Genomic DNA, 16,931 nt, shown 5'->3' with positions numbered 1-16,931 from the left:
AGTTGAACATGTCATCAGCTTCTTGATTACTATGCAAGACGAAGTCAAAATGTAGACAATCACTAGAGAACCGAAGGTACTGCAAAGATTCTTTGAAGATAAAAGAACTCAGACAATAATGCTAGCAACTGAGCCATTAAGAAAGGTAGAACAGTCTGCAGAGAGCTAGAGGTTATTTCAAAATCTTTGCAAAGTAACCTTCTGGGTAGAGATGTCCCTATGCAGATAGGTACAACAGCAATTTGCAAGAAGCAAAGAAGCCAGATCAATCAGAAAAGACAGCTGTTATTCACATCTGTGCTATTGCGTTACACAACTCTAGTTACTACAGAGTCAAACATTTTTGTCAGAGAGTAATTGCCCAGGTTTTAATTGCGTAAGTGGTTTTCATATACATCTTTTAAGATTTGGGGGTTATTGGTTCTCAGTGTTGTAGTTTTACACATGAGAACAACAACCAGCATTTCCTAAATTGTGGGCTATTGACCAATCAGCAGAGCATTTGCTGGAAGGCTGCAAATAGCTGGCAAGTTACCTATTGCTCATTCCTGCTCCTTGTTGTCAGCTGCTTTCACAAGTGCCTAAATTCCTCGTGACAAAAAAAAAAAAAAGGAGTCTAGACTCTCAGAGAAGCAGCTGGAATAAGAGGGAACCAGATAATCAGTGCATAACTAATTGCTTCAGCTGGAAGGGGGATTTTGCACAATTGGAAATGGAATCTTGTTTGAGTGGTGAGTTGATCCACAGGACCATAACTCTATTAATACATACATTTGTGCAATGGTGGCTAAATACTGTTCTTGTTTTTATCATGTTGAGATCTGGGTATCATTTTTAATGATAAAGATATAGGATATGGCTGCAGTTAATCTATACTTGATTGTTATATTGCATATCTGCCAAAAACAGTCAAACTAGCAACTTGGGGGCATCTTTTCCTTTTATTCTCCTCTCTTTCAGATTTGAAGTAGGTTCTCCATGAGCGTGGAGTTTCTGCTCCAATGAGCTGCCTCAGCATGGATTCTGTTGATGATGTTTGTAAAACCATTGAATGTTGCTAGAGCATGAAGAGAATGAAATAAATCCTTTTCTTCAGCAAATCTAAATGTTTTTTTCTTTAATTTTTGCTTTTTGTCATTTAAGACAGACCCAGAACTGCCAAATGTTGAAAATGACGTTCCGATCAGTCAAAGGTTTGATACTTCTGATCAAAGTTATCATACCTTAATGTTCAGAAAGAATAATGCTTAAGTTGGAGCCAGACTGCTAAATGCTCTGAGCTCAGCCACCAGATCTGAGATAAACAGTAGAAATGAAGGATTATCTCAGCTGCAATACATCATTGTTCTTCCAGCTGCCCCAACAGAGATGTGCCAAGGCAAACAGCTCTCCAAAAGGGATGTGGCAACCTAAAGACACCTTCAATTTTCATCCTCCTTTCCTAATATTGGCTGAAATAAGAGCCAGCTCAGACACAAAAGTCTTCCACGCCATGGTGGAAAAAAAAACCAAACATGCACATTAGGCTTTGCAATTTGAGAGATCGGTCAGTCAGAAAACTTACTTTTATGTAAGTAGCAACCGAAATACTGCACTTTGTTAGCCCTGTTAGCTCTTTTATTCCATCTCCTCCTCATTACAGAGTTATACCTGCTGTATATTTACTAGTGCTCTATCTAGCCTAGCTCTGACTGTGTGAAAGGACTGGACTGGCCTTCCACATTTTTATTGGGAGATTATTCCATGATCAAATAGATCTCACTGACAGGAATTTTTTCCTAAAATTAATTTTGAATTTCCTTTTATATTCCATCCCAAGATTTGAATCTTTCCTCACATAAGTCAGTACAGGGGAGTACAGAGAGGGACCATTACCTTCTAGCTCCATGCTCTGATGATACATCTGGGTAGTCAGTCCAAACTTGTTAGCTGTTGCTTAATTTGCCCTCCACTATTTACTCTAGGTCTCTTTCAGTATTAGTGCTTACTACTATGTACATCCCTCCCACTGAATACCCATATTTTTCCTCTACCTTGGACTTTTTGTGTGTCACATTTTGGACTTTGAATCTTTTTTTTTTTCCTATCCATACTTCTCACTTCCCCAGATCTGTATAGTATTTCTCGGTCGTCCCAGATATTCACAACTCTCCCTATTTTAGTAGGGATGATGTATTCCAACCAGGTCATTAATGATACACTGAGACTTTACACCAGTCCTTGTTGCATTGACTAGACCTCTCCCCCAATTCAATACATTGCTGATCATCATAACCTCCCTTTAACTAATCAATCAGTCCCATTAATAGTCCCTGCATCCAAGATAAATTTGAATTAATTGAGTACTGTATAAAATTTCATGCAACACTATCAAATGCTTCCCTCAGATTTATATTTTATAGAGTTTCTATTGAATATTGACATACAGTAGGATTGTTAACATAAATGATTACATAACTAATTTTTTAAATGTATACAAGGTATGGATTTTTTAATAAAAATATATTTTAGTTCATGTGTGTATTATACGCACGCCCACACACACAAACCCAACAACATACCCACACAGAACCTTATTTAAGGTTGCTTCAGTATGTGCTTCACTGATAATTAAGATTATCTAACACTTCCCATTATAATCCTGCTTTCTGATGCTTATAACTTTGGCAAATTTTAACAGTTAAGACTGAAAGTTTCATGCTTGATCTCTGCCTGTTCAATTTTAAATGTTTCAGCACAAACAGTTCAGCCTTCTCCCAGAGAGGTCAGGAGAATATATATATTTTAAAATTAGAATACTTTTAACGAGTTTACCACCTACATGATTTGGAATTTGGCTGCCAAATAGTCTAGAGGTCAGTCAGGTAGGTTTTGGCTCAGCTTCTGAAAATCATCATTTCCACAAGTTCAAGACTGGTCCCTTAATTCTCTGAATAATCCAGCCTTAGAATGTTCCCAAACCTCACTGAGTGGTCTCAACTAGCCAGCCACCTCGCCTGCCAAAATACCCTTCGGCCTAGTGGAAGATACACTGGGTTGGAAACTGGAGACTTGTCTTCCTCCATTGACTAGTGAGAATTCTATACACCTCACAATGTCAGCGCTGGCACAGCAGGAATAGAACACAGGTCTCTAATATGGTAGACCCAAATCTTATACGCTTAACCATGTTGCCTTTCAGAAAAAAGTGCCAACTCTATGTGCTTAGCTATTCTTTCTGTAACCACAAGACCACACTGCTCTCCCAAAGTCACGACTAGAAGCCAGGATTTGTGATGTCAGCAACGGCCCGTGAGGAATACATTGATTTAGTCCCTTTTTAATCTTCCTGTCCTCTCAAGGTGAGAGTAATAAAGAAGAGAAAGCATACATCAGATGGTCTGACAATTAGCTAAGTCATTCTACTAGGTACAATACCAAGATCATTATCCTAGTCATCCAAATGGCTTAATGTTTATGCTACAATTTTTTGAGGCATTCAGCCAGGTGGCAGAATACAGAGTGGAGACAACTTTCTCTGGGATACCTCTCAGCCTTGAAATTTGCTCCCTCCTTGGTCCAAAATGGCCCTAATTTATTGGTCTGATTTGCTGTAAGCAAATGGGAAGTAAAAGTAAGGCAGTCACTAACGTAATCTGAATTCATTCAGTGTTGCATAAGTATTGGGTTAACTGAGAAATACAGTCTTAAATTATATTCAGCTAATGAATTAACTTTTACCTAATGGCATCTTAGTCACTTGCCAAAAGAGCCTTTTCTATAAGCCAATTCAGCTGAGCCTGAATAATTTTGGTGGGGGCAATTAGAGGATACTATGGTCCTGATCCTCCAGCATCCTCCAGCTGTAACCTCCAGCATCCTCTAATCCTTGCCCCCATGGTCCCCACATGAGGAAGCTCTGTGTTGCAGGACCCAGAGATCTGCCTCCCTGGCTTGGCTTGCAGGATCAGGTCCTGGAACTGTCCTACTTAGGATGTTTTTAGGCACACTAGGAGATAAAAATCTCTGCATTTGTACCAATTTTGCCAATAATTCACATTTCAAATACAGGGCAACAAATTACAGCATTTACATGTATTATAAACAAGTTGTTCACAGTCATATAATTTAATATGTTAAAGCCTAATTAACCTTTTAAGTCAAACGGATTGTTTTTTAAAAATGTTTGCTTTCCTTGTTTGCTATAAATATTCATTTAAATACATAAAATATACTAAGCAGCATTTCATCTGAATCTTATCACACAAAGTTATTGAAGCATGAGCACTATATAAGCAGTGAAGCAGAAGACCATGCTATTACATGGATAAATGCTCTAGAGTTACTGAAGCAACACAAAAACAATCACAGGAACATGGCTTTCTGAAGCCTCCTAAGCAACTCATTTTGGTGAAAAAATATAAATAGGAAGAAGCCATTTGCCAGAAAAGAGCTCTTAATATATACCAGGCTATGCAGTGCATACTAATGCCCTGAAATATTAAAAGCAATGGTTAATTGCTTTGGATAAAATGCAGGTGTTGGAAATTCCAGTTTATTGGCTATTAAAACCAATTCTGCTATTCTGATATCTGAGACAATCACAAGCAACCCAAGAGTTAAAGATAGTTAACTATTGTGTAGGTGCACCTGAATGCTTGTAGAAAACAATTATTTTTATGTGGTCAAACAAAAGGGAAATGGTAGAATGAGTCAGGAACTACCATTTCCCTTTTGTTTGACCACATAAAAATAATTGTTTTCTACAAGCATTCAGGTGCACCTACACAATAGTTAACTATCTTTAACTCTTGGGTTGCTTGTGATTGTCTCAGATATCAGAATAGCAGAATTGGTTTTAATAGCCACTAAACTGGAGTTTCCAGCACCTGCATTTTATCCAAAGCAATTAACAGTTGCTTTTTTAATTTCAGGGTATTAGTATGCACCGCATAGCCTGGTACCGTATGTCACTGGTATATATATTTTACATGGACTATCAATCTGTCAGACAGTTACAGGATGTTGGTCTGCCTAAACTGGAGTTTTTGACTGACTCAAGTTACAACACAGTTGATTGCGAATTAACTCAAATTAGCTAATATGCCAGTAACTGTTGGTCTAACCACTCCACAAACCTTTGGTAGCCCTGGCTTCACATCTCCTTGGCAGCCAGGCTTCCCAGAGTACATCTACACTGCAGCTATGAGTGAACCATCAAGCCCAGGTAGATAGACTCATGCTAGCACATTCAAATAGTAGTGCATACACTACAGTACCAACAGAGGTTTGAGCTTGCCACCCCAGCCCACCCTACCACTGGGTCCAGCTCAGGTGGCTAGCCCGATCCTCTCCAGTGCCACAACATCCACACAGTTAATTTTAGCATGCCAGCATAAGTCCCACTAAAACAAGTCTGTCTACCCCACCTGGGAGGCTTGCTTTCAGCTTCAATGTGGACATAACCCTAGGCTCATAGTTCCTCAGCATCCTGCCAGGTGACTGTCCCAGAGCCAGGGCTCCCAGTCAGGCTAGACAGAACAGTAATTCAATGTTGTGGAAAAAATTTTGAGACGTTTCAGTTTTGTTCCAAATTGGAACTAAACCAAATTTTAAAATCTCAAAATCCTCTGCAACATATAACTACTCTTCACTGCCCAGCTCACCTGAAGAGTTAACCCAGGTGATCAGCACCCAGATCTGAGCAGCTGTGTTGCAAAGCCACACTTGAGTTACTGGAGCCCAGGTTTTTAGGCATTACTTCACTCAGCATTGCAAGGCCTAGAGGACTTAAACACCTAAGTCCCATTTTTCAAAGTAACTTAGGCACGTAGGTTCAGATCCTCCAATAAGCTTAGATAGTGTGACTCAGAGTCACAGCACCTAATTTTTAGGTGCCTAGAAAATCACAGGAAGCAACCCTGCGATTCACAAATTCTGAATTAGGCACCTTACACTGCAATCCACAAAGCCAACACACTAGATGGGGAGCTACCAACCAGAAGGCATGTTGTAAATCGTGTCCCTCTCATGGAAACAGGCACATAAGTCCAGGCTGCAGGGAGGTGCCTTGCTCTGCTTACAATCCACAAACTGGGGGGAAGATAGAAAGGTGGTTAAACACCTAAGTAGCATGTAGGGCCTGAAACTAAAGGGCCGGGGAGGGGGAACACTGAGGAGAAGGACTTCCCTTATAACCTTTGACTTAGTGGGCGAACCGTAGTTCAAGTTACCCCTCCTCCTGAAGGAGGGAAGGGATTTGAACAGGAAATGGCCACCTCTCAGGTGAACCACCCAACCATAAGTTACTTTAGAAAATGGGACTTTGTCATCCAAGTCACCTGGACCTTGCAATGCTGAGCACAGCAATACCCACAAAACTTTAAAAGCCGGGCGTGCCCGTGCTCAGGCCCACAGTGGTGCTACACTCACCTGTCCATGTCACTAGGACTTCTGGGATCATATCCCATGAGTCATAGTACTGCACTAAAGCTGAGCTGCTGTATGATTCTTTCCCAATCAATTGTGGTAAAACTTGTCCCTCCTGGGCACAATGGGGGAATTGTGGGAAGGCACTGGAGGACTATCAGCACTCAGGTGGCTTAACCTACATCCACAATGCATGGCGGGCGGGGGCGGGGGCGGGGGCGGGGGGGGTGTTACCAGCCCAAGTGAAAGTCTTACTCAGGCTTTAGCCTATAGGGGCAACACCTGAGTAAGAGCCAAGTTAACAAGCCCCATGCTATATCTATCTTAGACATTTTTTACCTAGAGTTAATGGATTGGCAGTTAACTAGAGACACTTAACCTGTTTGTAAAAGCTATTGTGGAACACCCAGCTACAAGTGGTTTTTGGTTTTTTCCATTATGCTAGGCTGATCACTGGGATAAAGAACAAACATTTGCAGCATTGATCAAATGGGCAAAAGTACCAACAAACATCTGGGGAGTGATCAGACTCGCATTTACAATCGTGTTAATTCGCTTAAATTAACTGTCAGTCAAAGAACACAAGTCATAACACAACCAAAAACTAATTTAGACAAGACCCAGTATTGTTTAAGGACATTTTGTTTCTTCCAGACTTTTTGTATTCACTCAACCTTAACAAATTCAGCCTATCAGTATCTGCATGAAAAAGGACCCTTTAACAGAGTAATCTCTCCGAACCATAAGACACTCCAAAATACAAAAATGTGGTGTCCAATCCCAATGCTATACAATATATTTGGACAGTGTAATTTAGACAAAGAAGAGTTAGAGTCCATTTTTCTAACCTTTCCTCCAAATACCACATTGAACTTTCTTCTCATTAGGGGCAACTGACGTGTAGTAATTCATTTTCACAATCATAAAAACCCCAACCCAGATATTTTTTGCATTTTAGGACAACAGCTAAGCCTCTGCAACCACAAAAAATATCTACTACTTCCCACACTGTAACTTAAAAGGAGCCAAGCCAACAGAAATAAAATACGGCAAAAAGAAATCTGCTCCAGGGTTGAGACGTTGGTATGTCAGGTTTTGCCTAGAGCAAATTTTCACAGCTGAGTGATAAACCCTTCGAAAAAGGGGGCTTACAGGGGAAATGCTGACAGACTTTTAACTCACGCAGCCTGAACGTGCCGCTATAATAACCTACTTTTTTTGATTGCATATATTTTTAATGATGATTTTTTCTGCATGCCAATCTAACCTGAGGTACTAAAATAGTTAGAAAACATTTGTTATCTAGGACGTTGCTGTCCTCTAGTGGCTACAAAGAACAAGTAATTATGTACTGTATTTGCTCTTAAAGGTTTTTCACCCAGGTTGCAGTGACCAATTGTGTACTGCAAAAATTGCTAAGCCTAATATCTGAATGAAGTTTCTTAAATGAGGGGTTTGAATAAACAAAGGAGGAATGCTTCAGTATGCAAACTTAACAGAAATTATCACTACTTTCTGTTGTATGATTATAGAATCATAGATTATCAGAGTTGGAAGGGACCTCAGGAGGTCATCTAGTCCAACCCCCTGCTCAAAGCAGGACCAATCCCCAATTTTTGCCCCCAGATCCCTAAATGGCCCCCTCAAGGATTGAACTCACAACCCTAGGTTTAGCAGGCCAATGCTCAAACCACTATTTCAGCAAACCTGTAATATAGTCTATAGATTAAAAAAAAAAAAAAAAACAACAACAACAAAAAATACCAGCAGCTCCTCAGAGATAGCTAACTATCATTCTCTCTGCAGAGTTATTTCCATTACAAAGGCTGCAAGGTTAGATTTGATTTGCAGCCTGAATTGCAGAGATAGAAAATCATTTGGAATTGATTGCTACAAAAGGCTGAACAACTCCATATGGTCTGAGGTTTGATTTTATTGTAAAAATGAAAAAAAAAATTCACAACTGCTGTAGTACTGGTTAGATATGTACAGATTTGTGAAACTCAAGTGAGAAAAAAATCAAATCTCATGAAAATGTGGAATTTCTAGAATTTTACAAAGGGCAAAAAATGACAGGATAAATTGGTAACTACTGTATTTGTATTAATGGAAATGATAGTACAATTAATGGCCATAATTTACCAAGAAGAGGAAATAATGATTAAACTCTGATCATGCAAATCCAGTTATGTGTGTGTGTTTGCAGCATGGGAGGCATTGGTAAGGCCTTCAGTATCAGATATGTTAATAAAAGGTTTATATATATTTGTTAAATGCAAGATTATTGCCTTAAATCTGAAGATTCTCCACGTGCAGCATTCCCACTGGTTTCAATGGGAGTCCCATTGGGCCTGATATTTTGTATGATAAAAGATAAATAAGTGCTGAACATGTAGTGACATTTGATACCTAATGATGTATCTGATACCGAGACTAGAAGATTTTTTAAAAAAAATATGCAGAATTTTTAATGAAAAACCATGATCCAGCCGCAGGGTTTCTTTAAATATATATATATACACATATTAAAAAAATTTCCAGAGTCTATATTTTTCAATAGAAAAGCTGTTTGAGTGATCTTACCTCTGCATTTCCATACTTTCCTCTGTTTCTGAGGGAAAAGGCAGGTGGGGGAGGGGGCGGTGTTTTTAGGTTTCATTTATTTACTTAAATTTAACCTTTTACTTAGGATCTGTCAATAGTGGGCAAGGTTTACAAATTTACTACATTAAGGTACTTACTTTGATGAAAAACCCTGATTCAGACACATTGCTGCTCAAATCTCATTTAGATTGTAATTTACGCTGGTTAATTACCGTAGGAAACCACACCAGTATGAGCCCTGCTTTACACCAGTATGGGGCATCTATATTAGGAATTTGCAATACCATGACTACAGTAGTACAAGCATTGCTAATGAAGACAGATACTAGCTTTCTAGTTTTCTTAAGGTGTTTAACAAATATTCTTTTAAGGGTTAGAAGGTTTTCCCCTTTAAATTACTGCTAATTCTTCAATCTTTATTTCACTGAACTGGAGATGTCTCCAAATAATTATTATTTAAGCAAAGTACCAAGTTTCCATAGTGTTCTCTGATGGGATAAGCTTTTCAGGTACAACCACTCTCTCTCAAAAAAAAAACCAAACACTGTACACTTTTTATACATGAGCTCAGTGCCGAGACCTGTCCAAAGGAAAAACAATCTTCTTCCCATAAGCAACCTTTCATATCTTGTGTCTCCAGCAATAGGAAGACCCAGGTGCAGCAGTATGGTGCAGCCAGGAGCGTAGCTAAAATCAAAGAGCCAGGGATGTGCAAGGACACTTTGTGTCAATGCTTTTACAAGTGAAGGTAAAGAGCTTCTTTCTTCCTCAGCCTTTAGTGACTTTTCATGTCTGTGCTGCATTTGGCATAATAGAGCCTTGATCAGGGACACTAGGCTCTACTGGAATCACTCAAATACTATCAACATGCTTCAGCCCTGAAGCACACTCACACACACACACACCCCTATCACTTCCTGTATTTCTCTTTTTCTGCTCACTCCTATCTAAAGGGAAAGAGTAGTAATAATGGCTACCACCTCCCACTATTTTCAATTAGACTGAAGCCAAACTGCCAACTCAGGCAGGCAAAATGGCCACCTCCTAGATGCTATGTTTAATGGGCTGGACAAAAAACCATGAGGAGACAGAAGTATGTGGGAAGTGGTTTCCCCTTGAAGAAGAGAAAGAGATATGGCTGAGGGAGGTGCAGGGAGGACACTGAAGAGGAATGAGAGAAAATTGAGAGGTGCAAGGGAATAGGTGACAGCAAAGGGAACATTACTGTGAAGGGGAAAACAGGAACAATGTGAAGGCAGGTGAGCTGGGGACAGGAGACTATGGGAAAATGCGAGTGAAGGAGGAGAGAGGTTAGACTGGGAGAGAGATGGGCAGTAGAGGAGACAGGCTAACAACAATCACGGCAGGCTGTGTCAGAAATAAATCAATGGGAACACAGCATGTCCAGCTGATGAAAGAGTGATTTAAGGAAGCATGCTCTTATCTAAAACTACTATTAATTACATTTAAGCACACACGAACATAAGGAATAGGTTTAGAACATCCCAAATAATTACCTAAACTCTGAGATAGTATTGAGTAATTAGCAGCAGGTCAGTGATGGCCGGTTGCTTCGCCGCTGGGGATCAGGAAAAAATCTCTCAGGATAGCTTCAGAGAACCACTCCAAAAGTACACTCTATTAGCTAGTCTTTTTATAACTCATTTTTACAAAACACATAGCTCATGGTGACCCCTACTAGGTCATCACTTCCAACTTCAATCAACTACTTATCAACAAAACAATCCTAACAATCTTGGCCATAATAGGCTTCTATCTCAAAGGTGCCCAAACTCAAGGTCTCCGTCCACTTATTTTCTCTCAGTCTCATAATTTGTTGACACTTTTCTCCCCTCCTCTCATTCTGATTAGCAGAAACTGCAAGCCTGCAGCAAGTATTTGACTTTGCTTCCAAAAGCCCTTCTTGTCCAAATTAACCCTTAACTACATGGTGTTCTATTTTATTAATTCATGGTGGCTGACTGCACACAATATGGCTGCAATTAGCTTGATCAAATTCTGGGGTAACATACCCCTCAATTACATGGTAACAGGGGAAGGGGAAGTTAAGATTAGGTAAGGGAAGTTCCCCGTTACTCAGCCAGCAGTGAGGCCTGCGTTTTTGCATGTGAATTTTAGATTGAATTTTGATCCTGAAATTCTCACTGTTTGGAGACAGGCAATTTCCCCTTACAGGCTCAAAAAAAAAAAAAAAAGCAAACAGAAGGCAAATTTAAAATAATATATATGTATTAATTTGTAAGACAATCCTGGCATTTTGGAGGACCTCACTTTGGGGGTTTTATTGTTTTTTTTAATACTGAGAAAGAACAGTTTCTTATTTAATAAAATTGTTATACCTTAGCAGAATAATTACTGAAGTTGTCCTTTAAGAAAAGGCCCCAGGATAGCAAAGTGCTTAAACCCATGTATAACTGTGCATATGAATAGTTCCACTGAATTCAGTGGAAATACAGCCTTAGAATTACACACATGCTTAACAGCTTCGCTGGATTGGGATCTTAGAGCATCCCCACCTTTAGATCTATGGTTTGGAAAAATAAAAGAATTGAACCACATTACTTTCAGCAAAATACTCTCCAAAGCGAATCTCCAAAAATATTTTACATTCAACACCATCTATTCGTTCCATACACTGAAAATGTAATACTCCATATAGAACTATTTCAAAGCTTTATTTGCCATCATGCTCTCTGGGGAGCCTGTATAGACATGCTGCAGAAACCCCAACAGTCCACCCCAATAGTCACTTGTAAATATACTAAAGAAAGACTTGTATCATTTTTAAGAGGCAGAAAAATGTCACACTCACAGTTACACACACACACCAAATGATCCACGTGCATTCCCCTTTCAATGGGAACAGATTTCATGCCCATCAAAGCACTTCACTGTTCAAATTATTCATGTACCTCTTTAAGGAGCACATTTATTCTGAAAGAACTGTAGTGCTCAAATGATCCATGAAATCTTTAGGAAGACACTATGTATTCCTTAGGACCACCTTGCCACTTAAATCAGCCATGCCAACCTCTGAAGAGGATCATCTCGAGGCGTTTCTGTACTCAAATGGTGACTCACATTCCCAAGTAATTATGGAATAGAATGTGAATTTTTTTATACCAGCTTTTATATTCAAGGTAGCCCAAAGAATTTTACAGTAAAATACTACTAATGCTCTGTGGGCAAATGTGGTAGCCATTATGTGTTCAGCAAGATCTTTCCTACAGCTTTGGACTCAGAACTGGTTATTACTGAGAGAAAAAGTTGACAAGAATACTCCTACTCTTTTTGAAAACTGCTGGGGAAAAGTTACTATCTCCCTGCATTTTTTTTTTTAAGAAATCAACTAGAGTTTATTATTTACCCCCCCCCCCCCCCGATCTAGTCCTTTGGTCTCAGGATGTCTCTGAATGGTTTCCTGGTGCTGGGAGGAACACACTCCCCTCCATTAAACTGACATCTCTTAAACAAGCACTCAAGAGACTTGACAATGGTTGCTTAACAGAGAGGAGCAACAGCCTACTGAGTATATTTGCGGCCGCCTCTCAGAACTAGAGGTTGCTTAACAAGAGCGGTCTTGCACAGATTTCTCCGTACTCTTTTTGGTTCCACAATGGATTAGGGTGAAAAGGTTTACACCTCTGTCAAGGATCACATTTAGGCTTCAGTTAATTTAAATTTAGGCTCTCTCCAGGATAGGACTCTGACTAGGGATGACTTTACCATTAATGCTCTTATTAAGGTCAGAACACAGGCATTGTTTTTTGGCTAAAATTGAAAATAAGCACGAGCGGTAACATTTCTGAGAACAAAAACAAGGAGTCCTTGTGGCACCTTAGAGTCTAAAAATTTATTTGGGCATAAGCTTTCATGGGCTAAAACCCACTTCATCAGATGCATGGAGTGGAAAATATAGTAGCAGGTATATTTATACATAGTACATGAAAAGATGGGAGTTATCTTACCAGGTGGGGGGTCAGTCTAATGAGACAATTTACTTATCAGTAGAATACCAAGGGAGGAAAAACACCTACTACTTCAACTACAAATGTTTCAAGTTCTCCATTATTTGATTTATTTATTATGCATCCCCTATGCAAGCAGTTGTAAAATATGGCACCCTCTGCTCTGAGAGATTTGGCTTTGAGAAGGCACCATACAGTACAAAGTGATTTGTAACCATCCTTTCCATGGCAGGCCTGATCTGCTGTAGGCAGCCTTGGCATAACGAGTCCAGAGATTCTTCATGAAAGTATGTCTCCCACCCAGCTATGAGACTGGATAATGTGGATGTTTGTTAATTTATAAACAGTGATAAAACATTTCTTGCAAAAATCAGAGGCATTTGTATGTCATGTTAATGCACCATCACAGAATGTGAAAGCCACGCAGGTATGTTTTAAAACATGGGATCGCTATTGCCCTTGCTTAGACCAAAAGCCTAATTCTGAGAAGAGGGAAGTCTCTGAGATTCATAAAAAATTGATTTGTGGAGATGGATGATAGTGCCTTGCAAGAACATCTTGATCACAAAAATAATGATAAAATTGTGAGCTACAGCTCTATAATATGGACAAAGTCTGTTTGGTAAAGAACATACATGTATGTGAGTGGTATCAGAAATCTAGATAGTGGTGGGTAGAAGGCTAAGTACACATTTTTATATTGTACTGCATATTGTAATTCTATTTTTAAGAAAGAAAAATTAACAAATACATTTTTTGAAATCCGATATTGATGGGGACCATGTTCAAAATCTGGCATTTTAATTTGTTTCATTTATCAATATATTGTACTTTGTTTTAGATTGGGCTGGACAGTATATTGAAACTGAGTGAACTTCTTTAATTAAAATAAAAATCAAACCCAGCCTCTACCAGCTACTCAATTTAAAGAGTTTTAGATTAGATGGCCTCTTCCCAGCAGTTCCTCCAAAACAGGTCTTAACTGTCTATCTGGCAATTCCAATAAGGATCCCTAAGGAGATACACCTGTGTGACAGAATCAAATAGTCCCACAAAGGCTACACAAGGAAATAGAATCTACTTACCAAAAAGTAGTGGATGTTGGTCTGTTGGGACGTCAACTGGGAGCGGGGCTGCTAGCAGCAGAGGAGATGTCATAGGCATTGTTACAACCATACAATTTAGCAGCTTTGATTTTTCTTTTAACTGAAATATTCCTGCTGCTCTTCCTTACCAGAATATGTTATGGGGGGGAGGAGCTCAGGGAGGAGCAAACAGTCCACCTTGCTCCCCTTCACCAAAATAATATTTTTGTTTTTTATTATTATTTTTAAGAGAGAGACTCTCATTTACAAGGAAGCGATTATCTTTTTAGGGAAAAAAATAGCAAAGCTGATGGGAACTGTTAGGATATAGATATTCAGGCCTGTCTGCAAAGGCCTGTACTTTAAGAATTTAGGTGTATTCTTATCACTTGGCTAGTTCTAGAGGTATAAAAGAGAGAATCAAAATCACTGTCTGCTGGTGTAAGGGCCTTCTCTTACTGTGACAGTCTGAGGCCCTGTGCTTAGGCTAAGGCCTTTGGCTAAGCAGCAGAGGCAGCCATAAGCTAGGAAGCGACCGGTCACATCCTCACATTCCAAACTAGTCACATTGAAAGAAGGTGCTATTGGGCTGTTAGGAATACAATCCTGTCCTGATAATGCCTATCACCTCCAGAGAAAGGGAAGTGCCTAGAAAATGTAAAAGGAAACAGCATCCTGTCTGGCAAGAACTCACTTATCAATACTGGGATGTGAAATCCTCACTTCTGTATTGTCTTGTCATTATAGTTCCCACATTGCTATTGTTTGTCTGTATAATCTGTCTGGTTCTGTGATTGTTCCTGTCTGCTGTATAATTAATTTTGCTGGGTGTAAACTAATTAAGGTGGTGGGATATAATTGGTTACATAATCATGTTACAATCTGTTAGGACTGGTTAGTTAAATTTCAGGAAAATGATTGGTTAAGGTATAGCTAAGCAGAACTCAAGTTTTACTATATAATCTGTAGTCAATGAGGAAGTGAGTGGGCGTGGGTGGGTATGTGTGGGGGAGATGGGAATGGGGGTAAGGAAATTGGAATCATGTTTTGCTAAAGGGGGAGATGGGAACAGGGAATGGGAGTGGGGAAACTGGAATCCTGTTTGGCTAAAGGGGGAAATGGGAACAGGGACACAGGTGTAAGGCTCTGTGGTGTCAGAGCTGGGAAGGAGGATACTAAGGAAGGAAACTGGAATCATGCTTGCTGGAAGTTCACCCCAATAAACATCGAATTGTTTGCACCTTTGGACTTCGGGTATTGTTGCTCTCTGTTCATGCGAGAAGGACCAGGGAAGTAAGTGGGTGAAGGAATAAGCCCCCTAACAGGAACTGCACCCAGAGGCAGCCAAGCGTAAAAGGAGAGAGACCTATTTTTAAAGGGCAAGTTAACATTTCCTGCTGCACGTGCCCAGTTGGGTCTGCCATTGTTTCTAAAGGGCGATAGGCAGATATATAGTAAAAGTAAAACTTTCCGCCTATAGAAGGATCTCCAAGCACTTTCCTAAAGGCAATAGCTATTACTATCTCTATTTTACAGAATGGAAAAGTGAGGCTCAAAGGTTTATTGATTTGCCCAAGTTCATCCAGTGATGGTGTCAGGAATAGATCTGCTTGCTTCTTTTTTCTTTACAATAGTGACTTCTACCTTTGTTTAAAATGCAAGACAGCTAAAAGGAACCCTTCAGGAGACCTGCAGGATTATCATAAGGGGCCATTAGACCAATATAAAATACACAAAAATGCTACATTGAGAGCCTTTCAGGTGAATGGAGCTGGGGTCTGTATTTATGCAAATGTTCAAAGGGGCTATAGACTGTAGCGCTATTTCATTTTGGGGTTTTTGTTGTTTGTTTTTGAGCCTTGCATCTCATGCTTTCAGCACAATTTAGCACTTTGTGGGATAAGGATAATTACATCCTGTACTCTCTCAGGGTTTGTTTTTCATATAACTAATAGATTATGAACCAGCATACCCCATAAAATCAATAACATGATATTGTCCCTTATTTAGGACAATAACACTTGCTCCTACTGCATGATGAATGTATTGGTTATTAAATATTAACTGTGGTTAAAAAGTATCATCCCCAAAATGGTGTTTAAGACCATTTAAATTATCCTAAGAGGAACAGAAACTAAACATTTATGTTGCAAAGGGGGACAAAACAATTTGTCATTCTATAGTTCTTACAGTTTTAAAGCCACAGGCAGAATGGATTGTAGGAACGGGGGAGAAAGTGGTCTAAAAGTAAAGATGGATGTTAAAGGAAATATTAAATCTCCTGTTTTAGCTTTTCACCTTGGGTCCTGGAAGTAGGGAGAATAAGATTAATTTATTCCTTGATTAAAATAGTTATTTCTCTGCCCTTGCTCCCTGTCACCCAATTGCCTCCTCTAGTTCTAACCCTAAGCATATTGTTCCCATTGTTTACATGGGAACAGAATGTGGCTGAATGTTAGTGTAAGTGAGAGAACCAATTTAAGCGTCTCTTGCTTAAATTCCCAGTCATTGCATTGTACATTGTATTCTGGGGCAGAATTTGGCTCTAAGCCTCGGAAAAAAAGCCTACTGTATTGCCAGTCAATGTTACTCCACTCTCTAGCCTATCCCAACCGACTCAGGGAATAGCAGAGCAAAGCTGAAGACCGTTTGTAACACCCGCCTACAAGGGTGTAGGCGTAGGTAGTGCTCAGCATAGCTGTGGCTGTTCTCAGGCATATAAACACAATTCAGAGCAAGCTGATGGTAGTTCACCAAGTGAAAGTGGGTGCAAATTTAAAAACCTAGAAGATTTGCAGCAGGCTGCCATAAGGTTGCAGTAGGCTGCCATAGAATATGTCCCGAA

The sequence above is a fragment of the Natator depressus genome, chromosome 5, assembly GCF_965152275.1.
Source record: "Natator depressus isolate rNatDep1 chromosome 5, rNatDep2.hap1, whole genome shotgun sequence".
Lineage (NCBI taxonomy): Eukaryota > Metazoa > Chordata > Testudines > Cheloniidae > Natator > Natator depressus.
This window is presented reverse-complemented; position numbering follows the sequence as displayed.